The sequence below is a fragment of the Camelus dromedarius genome, chromosome 16 (genome assembly GCF_036321535.1).
Source record: "Camelus dromedarius isolate mCamDro1 chromosome 16, mCamDro1.pat, whole genome shotgun sequence".
NCBI lineage: Eukaryota > Metazoa > Chordata > Mammalia > Artiodactyla > Camelidae > Camelus > Camelus dromedarius.
This window is the reverse complement of record NC_087451.1, coordinates 24,304,479-24,318,744: the sequence shown is the minus strand read 5'-3', so window position 1 is coordinate 24,318,744 and position 14,266 is coordinate 24,304,479.

Genomic DNA, 14,266 nt, shown 5'->3' with positions numbered 1-14,266 from the left:
CAGGAGTCGCTGTGAGGAAGACAAAGGGCTTGCTGGGGTGCAGAGAGGCCGGAGCACGCTGGACTCCCGGCTGGGCAGGTCGTGGGCAGGGGCAGGGCACGGGGGGAGGGCAGGTCGTGGGCAGGGGCAGGGCACGGGGTGTGGGCAGGCAGTGGGCAGGGGCAGGGCACGGGGGGAGGCCAGGTCGTGGGCAGGGGCAGGGCACGGGGGGAGGGCAGGCTGTGGGCAGGGGCAGGGCACGGGGGGAGGCCAGGTCGTGGGTAGGGGCAGGGCACGGGGGGAAGGCAGGCAGTGGGCAGGGGCAGGGCACGGGGGGTGGGCAGGCCCTGGGCAGGGGCAGGGCACGGGGGGAGGGCAGGCCGTGGGCAGGGGCAGAGTGTGGAGGTGGGGAAGAAGGGGTGCTGGGAGAGGAGTTTCAGAGGGATTACCCAGCGGCCTGGTGACTCTGGGGAAGAGAAGTCCAGCCTGGCCCCTGATGGCCCCGTGCTGAGCCTGCACGACACTGCTCTGTGCCGGCTCCTCCTTGAATCTCGGGGTAGGGGGTCCGGAGTATGAGGGGTTCTCCAGTGAGACTTGAAGCTGCACCTTGAAGGCTTCTTACTGAAACATGGACAGGTCACTGGAGTGGAAGGGGTGGGATGGATTCTGGGTCAGCTTCTTGGTGACAACAATTCTCTGCTGTTCATCCAAAGAGCATCTTGTTTCCAAAGAATGCTGAAAGGAGCCTGTTGGAGAGGTGAATTCTCAGCCCCCACCCCAGATCTACTGAATCAGAAACTCGGAGGGGTGGGGGGGACCTGGCAAGCCCTGTCTCAGAAGGCCTCCAGGTGACCTGGCACTGAGCCTGTTGGCGGCTGGCCTCCACCTGGCCAGGTCTGGCCCAGAGTGAGGGTTTGTATTTGCTATTCTGGGGACAGAGACCCCAAGTGAGGTCATGCACACACAGCACCTGGGCTACGGCATGGCTCACAGTGAACGTCCACTATGGGGACAGGTTGGATTGTCCCAACACTGGGGTTTGAGACCAGCGCCCTGGCGCGGGCTGAGCTCCCCTAGGAGGAAGAGAAGAGGGCAGGAGATGGAGGGGCGGGGGGAGCGTGGAACTGCTGATGTCACAATGCCCCCATTTACTCCTGACATCGGGCTCCTGGACCACCTGGGGCAGCAGAGACAGGACAGAGGGGAACGTGGGGTCGATGTGCAGGGGACATCTGCACCAAAAAATAAGCCCCGGGCAGGAGAACCCCCAGGACACTGAAGGAAGAATGGGGAACCACAGGCGCCTCTCAGGTAACAGGGGGCCTCCTCGCTCACCCGCTGGAACACCAGGTGTCCCTGTGAGACAGTTACGGATGAAAGGAGAAAAAAGCACTGCCCCAGCCACCAGGAGGTCGCGCCCTTCACAGCAGGAGAACTTGTGCCGGATCCAGGATCCCAGGGTCTCCGTGACCCCCGGGACTCCGGACTCTGTACAAGGCCTGATGTCCGGAGTCTGATTAACCTGGCAGAGGGTTCGCATGTGGTTTTGAAAATGGTCAGGCACCTCCACAGTGCAGTCAGGGCGACAGCTCTCCTTGAACAGGGAAACAAACCAAAATGGGGCTCGCATCCCGTTCCCCCAGAGCTCAGGACCAAGGGAATGTTAAGTAGGCTTGGTGATGCCCTCACTGGTAAGGACCCGTCAGAACCTGCAGAGAAGGTCATTGCAGCCACATGAACAATGGTCTTTGAAAACGAAATGATGAGTATTCAAGTTGCTTATTTAAAAGTAGTTAAGACGAGTAAAAGGGGTTGGTAAACAGAACAACAGTCAGTAAACCTTGTGATGGGGAAGGCACAGTGTAGATGGCAGGGCGGTGGGGAGGAGAGAGGGAGGGGCTGGGCCTGAACCCAGAGCCCCCGGAGGCCAGGGTCGATCTCTTTGCCTGCAGCCCTGGCAGTGGACGGCCTGGGGTTCCCTCCTCCTCTCTCCAGTCAGAGTGGGGCCCTTGGCTGCCATATTGGAATGGGTTAGTGTGTGTGTGTCTTTGTGTGTGTGTGCATCTGTGTGTATACACGTGTGTGAGTGTGTGTGCACGCGTGCACATGCCCACCCGCCCGCCCGCCTTCTAGAGCCCCTCCTTGGCTGAGCCGTCTGTCCTTCCTGCCCGGGGCTGTCAGTGGAGTCGGCTGCTGGACCCTGGGGTGTGAGGAGGGAGCAGCAGCTGGTACAGGCCACTCCGTGGGGAACTTTGGCAGAGAAAAGGAGGAAAATATAAGTCAGGGGAGCTTGGGGTCAGGGGAGGAATTTCTTGGAGGAGGAAGACTGGGGAGTGTTTGAATGTGGCGGGGGGAGCAGTTGGGAGATACTGGTGATGCGGTCGGGGGTCAGGCTGATGGGCGGAGCGTGCGGAGCGGGGGACCACGTGTGGATGGTTGGTGGGTGTTAGCACAATGGCCCTTGATCCCAGGACTGGTCACCAAGTGCCCAGATTGCCAGCATCCCCAGCATCTCATGCTGTTGCTGGTGGGGACAAGCTCTGACCAGCAGAGGAGCGGAGGGAAGGTGCCAGACATGAAGCCGAGGTCGGGAGGATCTCTTGGGTCACAGATGTCTCAGTCTCTCACACCAGAAGGCTTGCCTGGCCCTTGGTCTTCCTCCCTCTCCAGTCCCCTCTCCAGCCCCATCCTCAGACCCATCCTCACTTCACTAGAGAAAACCAGGGCCCAGAGAGGTTGATAACTTGCCCAAAGTCACACAGCTGATAAATACCAGGACCAGGCTCAGACCCAGCACCCCCTGCCCCAGTGTTCAAGGTCTGGACTCTGTAAGCACTGGGTTCCTGGTCCCTCTCTGACCCCTGACTCTGCTCCCTGCTGGATCTCCTAACATAGCTTTGCCTGCTCCTAACTTGGTCCTTCTGTTCAAACCTCAGCCAGCCTGTGTCTCAACTTGGACGTCCCACCAGCTACTGGCCCTGGCCCCTGCTTCTTCCCCAGATCTCATGGGACATCCTCAGTCCCCATTTTCCTCAGGCCACTGTATCTCTGGTGACAGGACAGACAGACAAGCAGGAAGATAGGCTTGGGGAGGTGCTGACGACAGGGCATTTCCGGTTGGATGGGGACAATGTCATGTCTGATGGCTTCCGGGAAATGCGGTGGGGGGTCCGCTGCAGAGACAGGAGGTGGCGGGCAGAAGCCCCGGCTCTCAGAGGGCGGAGCTGTGGGGGATGTGCCAGGAAGTCAAGGAGAAAGGAAGGAACAGTCTGCAGTCTGCCGGAGTTGCGGTGAGCGCCTGGCTGAAGGCCGGCGTGGGCGGCGCGGCAGGTCGCCGGCCGCCTGAGACACGTGGCCCGCTCTGATTTCCAGTGTTCATTGTTTATCCTTGACGTAAATATTTATTTCACCTTTGTAATTCTTCAGGTTTTTAGGAACATGGGAAAGAACAATTTTGTTCTGGTTTTAGACACTTTGGGCCTCAGAGAGACGAGAGCCAGCTTGCTAATTACAGCCTAAAAGTCACCGGTGGAGGGCCAGGGCTGCTCCCTGCCGATGCGTGATTTCACTCGCACACACCCGCCCCGGGCCCGCTTTCCACCACTCCTGATCCATTTTTCTCTGCTCCCCTCACCCTTCAGCCCAAGTCTCCACTGCTGCTACCCAGACTCTCTCATCCACCCCCACCTCCCCGTGCCGCCCCGCCCCCTGCAGACTGGTGGTCCTGCCCTCCTGCCCTCCGACAGCGGCTGGGTCGTAGGTGACCCTCGGCCAGTCTACACAGTCTCCAGTCTTCTGTCTCCCTTTCCCCTTCCAACTTCTGCTCCACTCCCCCACCCGCCATCTCCCTCCCCAAACCCTCCCATCCTTACATTTTTTATTTTTTTGTTTTGCTTTTATTAGTTTTCTTTTACAGAAGAATTTTGTTTTTTTAAATCTAATTTTATATATAGTGGTTAACATTTGCAAATCTTCAACTCCTAAGTTGATCCCTTCCCACCCCCTTTCCCCAGTAACCGTAAGATTGTTTACTATGTCTGCCAGCCTGGTTCTGTTTTGTAGATGAGTTCATTGGTGTCCTCTTTTTTCTTTCTTTCTTTTTTTTTAATTGAAGTACAGTCAATTACAATGTGTCAGTCTCTAGTGTACAACACAGTGTCCCAGTCATGCGTATACACACATATATTCATTTTCATATTTTTTCCATTAAAGGTCATTATAAGATATCGAACATAGTTCCCTGTGCTGTATAAAAGAAAAGTTTTAAAATCTATTTTTATATGTAGTGGCTAACATTTGTAAATATCAAACCCCCAAATTTATCCCCTCCCACCCGCTTTCCCCAGTAACCATAAGATTGTTTACTAAGTCTGTGAATCTGTTTCTGTTTTCTAGATGAGTTCATAGTGTCCTTTTTTTTTTTTTAGATTCCACATATGAGTGATATCATATGGTATTTTTTTTTCTTTGTTTGATTTACTTCACTTAGAATGACCATCGCCAGGTCCATCCATGTTGCTGCAAATGGCGTTATTTTATTCTGTTTTATGGCTGAGTAGTATTCCATTGTATAAATATACCATGGTTTCTTTATGCAGTCATCTGTCGATGGACGTTTAGGTTGCTTCCATGCCTTGGCTGTTGCAAATAGTGCTGCTCCTTAGGTCTTTAAAACACTAAAAAAAATTTTTTTTTGTTTGGAAATACACATCAAGTACACAAAGACATACACCTTTCATCTTTGTGATTTGTCAAAAGAGGCCGCCTGGTAACACCCACCCATGTCAGGAAGTGGGACTGTGCCGGCCCTGGGAGCCCCCTCCGGCCCCTCCCATCCCTTCCCTCTCCTTTCATTCTCGGGAGTAACTGCTCTCTTGAATTCATGGGACTCAGTTATGCCCTCGCTTTACATGGAGGAAACACAGTCCTAAATGCTATATTTTGCCCGCTTTTTGACCGTCATGTAAATGGACTCACACCCCGTGAGCTTGCTCATTGTTTCCTGGCTTCTTTCAGTATTTTGTTTGTGAGGCTCGTTCGTGTGGGCACACCAGGGTGTAGCGTGTTTATTTTCATTGCTGCGTAGTACCCCGTGGAATGACCGGACCGCTGTGTTATTTACCCACTTCACCTCAGAAGGCTGTTTGGGTTGTTTCCAGTTTGGGGCTATTTTATAAGCAACACAGTTGTAAACATTCCTGACTCTGCACTTTCTTGCTACACGGCTCTGAACCTGGGTGTGGAATTGCCAGGGCACAGGGTAGGGGTATGTCTGTCTTCAGCAGGTGAAGTCACGCTGGTTTAAAACTCTCTCCCACTGCTGACTATGAGTTTTCTCATTGCGCCACATCTTCTCGGCATTGTCAGCTTAAAAAACTTTGGCTGTTCTTACGGTGGGTCTAGCGGCATCTCATTTTAATGAGGTTTTAATGAGAGTTTACTCAAGGTTGAGTACCTTCTCATTTGTTTGTTTTGCCATTTGAATATCGTCTTTTGTGACATACCTAACACTGCTTGACCAATTTTCGAATTTTTTCATCTTTTTCTTGTTGACCATAGGTATTTAAAAAAAATTTGAAACATACTGTGTTTAACAAGCCCTCTTTTATTACATGGAGCACAAAAGGCTTCTTCCTCAGCGAAGCGTGCCTTTTAGTTCTCTTAGTGGTGTCTTTCAGTGAACAGAAATTCTTACCTTTAAGAAACCTTTTCCTAACTTGAAGGCGTGAAGATTTGTTATCTCCTAGAAGTTTTACTGTGTCCCTTCCCACATACAGAAGTGCAACCCACCTGGAACTGATTTTTGGCTGCCGTGAGAGGGTAGGAGCTACACGTGATTTTCCACCTGGGCATTCAAGTGATCCAGCACCGTTTCTGACAGTAGTGTCCTTGCTGCACTGCTCTGCCTAGCCACAGCGAAGTGGGTCTTTCCTGACCTTTCTCCTCGAGGCCGGTGTCTGCTTGTCTGTTGTCGCACCAATTCCACGTGGTCTGGAGTATTCTGGCTGCATAAGCTCTGAAATTCAGCGTAGTGCAGTCTAAGTTTGTCCATCTTTAAGATTGCCTTCTCTGTCCTGAGCTCTTCCTGTGTCCATACACATTTTAAAATCTGCTTGTCAGTTTTACAGACAATCCCGCTGGGATTCAGGTTGAGATGGCATTGAATCTACGGCCCAGGTTAGGGGGTGCTGACATTCTTACAATGAACGTGGCCTATCCCTCCGTTTATTTAGATCTTAAATACGTTCTTTTCAATAATGTATAATTTCTGCCAAGAGGACTTGCACATCCTTTGTTGGATTTCTTCCTAACTTTGGTTATATTTGAAGCAGTTGTAAATAGTGTCTTTTTAGACATTTGTTTATGGCTGGAATTTAGAAAAGCGAACGACTTTGGTATGTTGTCCTTGTATCCAACACGCTTGCTAAGTCTCGATTCTGATGGTTTATTTGTAGATTCATCTGGGTTTGTACCCATACAGGCAGAGTCTTCCCTCCGTATAGTTGGGGGGTTGGTTCCAGGACCCCCTTGTTATCGGAATCCATGGACGCTCGAGTTCCTTAGAGCTGGCCCCCCGTGTCTGCAGCTGCAGCACCTGTGGCTTCGGGGGGCCAGCTGTGCACGAGTTAAGAGCACTGGTTTCGGGGAGTGGGTGCAGCTCAGTGGGAGAGCCCATGCTTAGCATGCACATGGTCCTGGGTTCAGTCCCCAGTCCCTCCATTAAAAATAATAAAAAAAAAACCCCAAACAAACCTAATCACCCTCTCCCCCCAAAAAAACAGCTCACTGGTTTCAGAATCAAATTGCCTTGGTTTCGAATTCCAACCTCACTATTTACCAGAAGCAGGGCTTGGGAGGAGTGGCTGCACTTTCCGAGGCTCGTGTCTCCCTGGTCTGGGTGGGACACCAGGTCCTAGGTATACAGCGGGCACTAGGTGGCACAAAGCAGGCCCCCCTGGTGGCAGCGCTGGCCCACACGGGCCCCCATCTGTGTGTGTGAGTCCAGGCGCTGCCCCCCACGTCTGCATCTCCCATGAGGGCTGCAGCTCTGCAGACTGGCCTTCCCCCGCCCTTCTCCCCTGTCCTCTTGTGGGCTCACCCTGACACGTGCTCCTGGCGTCAATGTCAGCGGACTCGCTTGGTCCTGGAGCTTTAGGACTTCAGGCAGAATTTTAGGCAGAGGAACACAGTGACATGGTAACGTCTTTCTGGGATCCCCATGTAGCCCCGGGAAAAGCCAGTGGCTCCTCTCCCCTCTCCAAGGCCAGAGGACATGGGGTGGGGCCTGGTTGTGGCTTTTGAAAGATGGATTCAGTTAAGGTTCAGTTAAAGCCAGATGGATGCGGGTGGCCACACCCCACCCAGCACACGCGTCTCCTGGTGGCGGGCTCTGTGCCCTTGCCGGCACACGGAGACTTCTTTCTTCTTCGAGGAAAAGTGACTTCGTCATGGGCTGCGAGGCCAAATGGAATGGGAAGTCCCAGCGCATCCTAGGCCCCTTCGGCTGATGAGGACCTTTTTCTCCTTTGGCCCCTCCCAAGTCCAGGGACTGTGGGGGCCTTTTTAGGCAACTGGGGTCCTGCCTGGAAGCAGAGTGTTCTGGAGCCGGAACCGTGGGAGCACTGCCCAGGTTCCCGAGGCGGGAGACACCCTGTGCCCTGGGCTCGAGGCTGGGCCACGTCCAGCGGAGCGCAGCCGGCGCCCCCCGCCAGCCCTCCCGCCGCAGCCCGAGCAGAGCGGCGCGGCCACGGCTCTTCTGAGAAGCTGCTGATCTCAACCCCGCTGGCTCTGCATTCCTGGGTGATGAGGGAGGGGTTCCAGTGTTTACTCTGAACAATGTTTTCCTGTGTCTGAACCGACTGGGTGTTAAATTCTTCCAGATTTCTGGCTCCACGTCACAACTCCAACGGGACAGGAACAGGTTTACGGCAGCTGGCAAGGGAGCGGGGCAGGGTCCGTCTGCGCTTCTCCTGCGTCTGGAATTTCCATGGGTGGACGGGGGACGGCAGGGCCAGGCCGCGGGCGCTGCGCCGGGAGGGGCTGGTGGCGGCCTCGGCCCGGGGCCCTGCGCCCTTCCTGTCCCACTTCCCACCCCAGAGGGCAAAGCTAGCCGTCCTCTTCTGAGACGCAGCAGGAAGTGAGAACACGCTGAGCTGTGGCTGCCGGCGCTTGCCGTGTTTTCTTGGTTGGTGTGCACCCAGCAGTTGGGCCCAGAAGGAATTCATCTGGTGGGAGACTGGGAACCTGCGTGCATTTGGGCCCTGGCGCCTGCTGTGCGGGGAGCTTTCAGAGACACGCAGGAGGTCAGGGCTGGATGGGAAATGAGACAGATTAAAAAAACAAAAACAAAAAGCTTCTTTTTTCACGGGGAAATCTAGTGATGAGAGGGCTAGAAAAGCCCGGTACAGCTGGCTGGATCTCAGAGCCATGCGGCCCGTGACTGTGACAACCTGTGACAACCTGTGGCTGTTGCTGCCGTTTCTCACTGAGCAAGACGACCACCCAGCTACATGGGGCCAAGGGAGACCCTCTTTTCTTTATTAAGCGCTGATCAATCAGTGGCTTTAAAGACAGAGACCTGCAGGAAACCAATGGGGTCAGTTCAGAGATGAAGGCGTGCTTCACCCTGAGCACAGTGACCCATCCCTTCGTTTTTGGTTCACGATGACTTGCTCTCTCTGGAGTCCCGGGTGCAGCGCCAGCCTCTGGGCAGGCGCTGTTCTGCCTCTCGACCTGGGACAGCCTGAATCCAGTTAGGGCCTGGGGCCGGGACTCATGGCGTGCTCTCAGACCCTGGAGACCGTCTCCCGAATCCCTTTTATGCCGTGTGTGTGTGTGTGTGTGTGTGTGTGTGTGTGTGTGTGTACACACGTGTGCTCGTGCACGCACAAGTAGGGAAGAAAGATCGGTGGCAGCGCACCTAGGTCTGGAGCCCAGACAGTACTTCTGTGGGGGGTCTGCAGGAAAAATAGTTTCATGATAGAACTCGACATAATCGGGCTGCTCTCACAAAGCCATTTTGATGCCAACGTCAGTTTTACTTGGTCTTAAAAACAAACCACTGAAACTTTGGCTTTCTGAACCTCTCAAGAAAGCTCTAGAAAAGCCCCCTGGCACCATCTCTGAGCCCCCTCCCCACCTTGCCCCATCCCTCCCTCCAACCCTGACCCCTCCGGCCACAGCAGGGTGTCCACTGTGTCGAAACGGCCTTGTTGAAATGGACTTTGTTAAAGGACGGCTTTGTTCCTATGGTGTTTGAGAACCACAAATTCTCTTTTTCCTTCTAGTATATTTTTCTTTTTCTTTTTTTATAGATTTTTTATTGCAGTGTAGTTGATTTACAGTGTTAGTGTTAGGGGTTACAGCAAAGCGATTCAGTCATACACGTACATACCTGTGTATATTCTTTTCCTATACGTTATTACAAGAAATTGAATATAGTTCGCTGTGCTCCGCAGTCCTTGTTGTTTATCTATTTCATATTTAGTAATGTGTGTCTGTCTGTTAATCCCCAGCCCTTAATTCATCCCTCCCTGCCGTTTCCCCTCTGATGTGTGTATGCTCCCTTCTGGTGGGGATTGCATTGCCCCCAGGGGTGGGATCAGAGTGGAGGGGACTCATGCAGTAGGATTTCTTCCACTGCTGGCGGCCTCCATGTCTCCTTTCAGGCTCAGAAGCGAGATTTTTCCTTGGAGAGTCTGATAAGGGTGTTGTATCAATTATCTCTTGCTGTGTAACAAATTACCCCCAGACTTAGTAACTTAACAGACCAGTGTTATCTCACAGTTTCTGTGAGTCAAGGATCTGAGTGCAACTTCACTGAGCCTCTGTCTCTAGGTGTCTCTGGGAGGGCAGTCACGGCTTTGCCCGGGGCTGCGCTCCTATCTGAAGGGCTGGCTGGGGAGGGCCCACTTCTGAGCTCCCGCACGTGGCTATTGGCAAGATTGGGTTCCTCATATGTTGAACTAAGGGCCTCCGTTCCTCATTGGCTGTTGGCTGGAGCTGTCCCTCGGTTCCTTGCCGCTGGCTTCTCCACAGGGCGGCTCAGAACGCAGCAGCTGGCTTTCCTCAGATGAGCATGAGAGAGAGAGAGAGAGAGACGGAGACAGAGAGAGAGCTCAAGATGGAAGCCACAGTCTTCCTGTGACCTGATCTCCGACGTGACATCCGTCGCTTTGACCACATGCTCTTTGTTAGACAGATGCTGCTCCTGCTCTGGGGGGGGGGGCTTCGTGAGGACGTGAGCACCAGGAGGGGGGCCCCTGGGAGCTGCCTACCACAGGCCTCACGGGCCCGGTTGTGGTTGAGTGTGTTCAGCCTGCGGACCCTGCCACCCCTGCGGTTCTGATGAGCCATGGCTGTGAGGGGCAGAGGGAAACGGGCTCCCTGGGCCCCCTCACCCCGCTGGGAATAAGACACAGCATCCTGAAGACGCCTCAGGGGCCAGTGGTTCTGTTTCTACGCTCGTTACACCTCACCTCCACCCTCCCCTCCCAGCCCAGCTCCACTCCCAGGAAAGCGAATGAGCCTAAGGCAGCGTCCACACCAGCCACCCCTGCTCCCCGTGGTCTTTGTCTGTGAATAAAGCTCTGTGACACGGCTGCTCTCTCTGGAATTCACCCCGTCCCTGCCTTGGGTTCCAACGTTACATCACAGTTTTGTTACCAACCTAAGCCCCCGTCATAAACCAGAGAAGGGAATTCATGCCATTAGCTCAGGATTCTTGGCGTGACTACAAAAGCAGACAGTCAGAAAGACCTTGCTGCTCCAGAAATACTTCTACCTGAGTTAATCGGATCCTCGTAATGTCTTGTGAAGCAGCGTGCTTCTCGCGGGGAAACTGAAGCTCGGGAGAGTCCAGGATCTTAATCAAGACTGGACTAAAAGACGTGCGGCTGGATCTCAAGCCTGTTCTCCTGACCTGAGCCTGTGCTCCCGTCCCCGCGCCGCACCCCCTTCCTGCTGCTCACATGCTTGTTCCAGATTATTCCCAGCAGGGGTCTTGGCCAGACTGCTTGGCCCTATGTCGCTCACTAAGTCCTTCTAGGCCAGAGCCGCAGTGGCCTGGGAGGAGAACTGGAACTCAGCTGGGACGAGGGATGTCACAGCTGAGGGGCGCACAGCGGGCACACCTGGGGCCGTCGGGGAGCCACGCAGGGCGTGTGCGTGTGTGCAGGACACAGACCCCTCCTCACCCCAGGGACCAGGGAGCTGTGTGGGTCTGCGCATGTGAACACACGTGTGGCTGAGAGGGGACCAGACGTCCCAGGCCTGCCTGGGTCCAGCGGGGTGTCCTTTCAGTGAGCAGATGGTGTGAGTGGGACCCGATGGGACTTGAGGAGTGAGGTGGCTGTCGTGGGATGGGTGGGATTTGGGGACAGAGGTGTGGCAGCAGTCGTGCTGAAGGTCCCCCGAGCCCACCTCCTCGGCTCCCGCTGCCCCAGCCTCTTCCCCGAGCGCCGGTCCTGTGTGTTAATGAGGAGAAGGGTCCGACCGGTAGGCGCTCACCACGCGCCCAGGCCTCTGCTCAGTGCTTTATGTGACGCATCTCGTGACACACGTCCTCGTGGCCGCCCGAGGACAGTTCTGCTACTGCCCCCGTTTTACACACCAGATCCCTGAGGCGTGGGAAGTTTCAGTGTCTTGTTTCGCGTCACACGGCCCAGCGGCTGGCCTGTCCTCGATGCGCGCTCCTAGTTCTGGAGGTCACTCCAAACAGTCGTTTCGCACGCAGCTCTGTCACGTTGGGAACCTTGGCTCGTTCCCGTGTCAGCTGCCTTCTTGAGCCATGGAAACACCTACAGGTAACATCACAGACACAAGACACACAGCCGGGACCGCGAGGAGGGCCTGGCTTTCCTGTGAGGCTGCCCGAGGGTGGGTCTCCAAGGCCAGGCCTTCGCTGGAGAGAGGATGCCCCCTGGACACACCCCACGGGGGGCCCGCTCCCGGGTTTTAAAAGCATTCTGTGCATGCCCCCCCCCCCCCCCGATGCCGAGGAGACACAGCACAGCCTTCGCTTCGTTGGATTTCTGACTCAACAAAAACTCCTTTTGTCAGAACCGCAGGATTTCCTGGCTTGTCACCCACTCCCACTTTCTGGGTGGAGAGCAGCTCTGGTTCACTGTGCAGTTTGTGCACAGCTGTGCCTAGAAAGACTGATCTGAAACTAGTAACTCGGCGTTTCTCCCCCCATTTCAGAAGCCCCCTTTCCCCACCTCTGGGGGACGGAGCGTTGCTGTTCGCTCTTTTAACCGCAGGCAGCAGCCTCCCTGTCTCTCCAACTGGCCGTTTCCCCCCAGACCACCTTTCCTATCACATGTTGCCAGTTCACCTTCCTCATTCTGTGTTTCTCAGAAACCTCGTGAAATGAGCCACTTCAGGGACTTCCAGAGGCTCCCATGCAGGAGAAGTGAGGACCAGAGGAGGTCAGAACGGGGTAAGCAGGCCCGGCCGCCGGTTCTGACCGCGGCCCGTCCTCCACGCAGATGGCATGTGGGCCGAGAGTTGACTGCAGTTTCAAGGTCTTACATCTGAGGCTTCGACACAATTTAGGGACAGAGGGAGAGACAGACGGACACCAAGCAGTGCGCGGTGGGGCGCGCGGCCCTGGTAGACAGGCACAGGCAAGACGCCTGGGAAGACAGACGGGGGGTGTGCACGCCCACCCAGGGGGCTGGCGGGCCTCCCCAGAGACGTGTGACTGGGACCGCCCTGGAAGGAGAGACAAATGACTGGACAGCAGGGCTATGGTCTAAATTTATCATCATTCTGAGAGAAGAAAGGGCCGTCATCCCCTCAGAGCAGATGGGAGCTCCCCTGGGTGCTGCATCCGAGCGGTGACATCGGCCACGTTTTGTGGGCGTGGAGGGGACGGAGCACACATTGGACCAGGTGGGGAAGGACATGGAGGCTCAGAGGAGAAGTGGAGTTGGGCTCCGGTCGCCATTTGGCCCTTTCAGGCTCTGGGAACTTTTCATGTTTGACAGGGATTCGGCGAAGCCTGAGTTCTGAATCCTGGACTTCGTGGCCCCGAGCAAATGCCCTGTTGCCCTTTTCTGTGCAGTGTCCCACCAGTCTTCACAATAATCCTACAAAAGCAGGCTACCATTCCCATTTGATGGATGTAAAAACCTATGGCTCAGAGGGGGGGGAGGGAAGTGATCTCCACACTTAAGAGCAGTGAGTGCCAGTGCAGGGGGTCAAGCCAGGCCTTCCCGTGCGCCATGAGTGTCTGTCACACGTGTCAGCTAACGTCCCACTTTTCGCCATCTGACCTCCAGTTGGGGCCGTTATCAAGCCAGCGCATTCATGGTCTCCTCTGTGTCCCGTACAAGGGGGGCTGCCGGAAGTTTGGATTTCCAGTAACCCTTAGAGGCTCCTGGGGGAGTTGCCGTGCTGACCAGTGACATCCATGTATGGACGACTCTGAGCCCAGGGCCGGGGGACAGAGCAGGCACGCGATGAGGAGACCCCCGTTTCCCCCGTGTGTCCTCCAGGCTCCCAGCGCTCCGTTGTTCCAGTGGAGCCGGACTTCCTCTGGCTGATTGACTAGACATTTGGGAAGCCACACATTTTCATGATCCCTTTGCTCCTGAGCCAGCTGTCCAGCCGAGCCAAGACCCTTCATGTCTGGTTTCCGGAGTCCGGAGCCCGAGGGCTGGTTCCTGCTGTCTGTCTCGCCATGTCTTCCCTAACTGGCTCGCCGGCCAGTGTGCCCGGCTGCCCCAGAACGTCCAAGGAAGGAGCAGGTTGAAGAGCTCTCCTCGGATGCTGCTTTGGCTTGTTTTGGAAACTTCACTGAAAAATTCGGGAAGGGATATATTGGGAGTTTGAGATTTGCAGATCCTGACTACAAAATATAAAATAGATAAACAACAAGTTTCTTCTGTACAGCACAGGGAGCTGTATTCAATAGCCTGTAGTAACCTGTAAGGAAAAGGAATAGGAGGAGGAATGTGTGCAGGTGTACGTATGACTGAAATGCTACGCTGCGCATCAGAAATGGATACATGGACACGACGTTGTAAACTGACTATACTTCAATTAAAAAAAAAAAAGACTCCACACACACATGGAAGAGAAAAATTTGGAACTTGCTTTCCAGACAGTGTGTGCTTTGTGCCTGATGGTTTTCATGTTGCAGCCTAACGTGGGGGTATTGATACTTATAATCGAATATTCCTCAGATAAACACACAATTCAGATTTGTAGTTTTGCCCCAGTGCCCAGGGCTGCTTCCTGCTGGGAATTTGTCAGTGTTTACTCAGACAACTCAATATCGTGG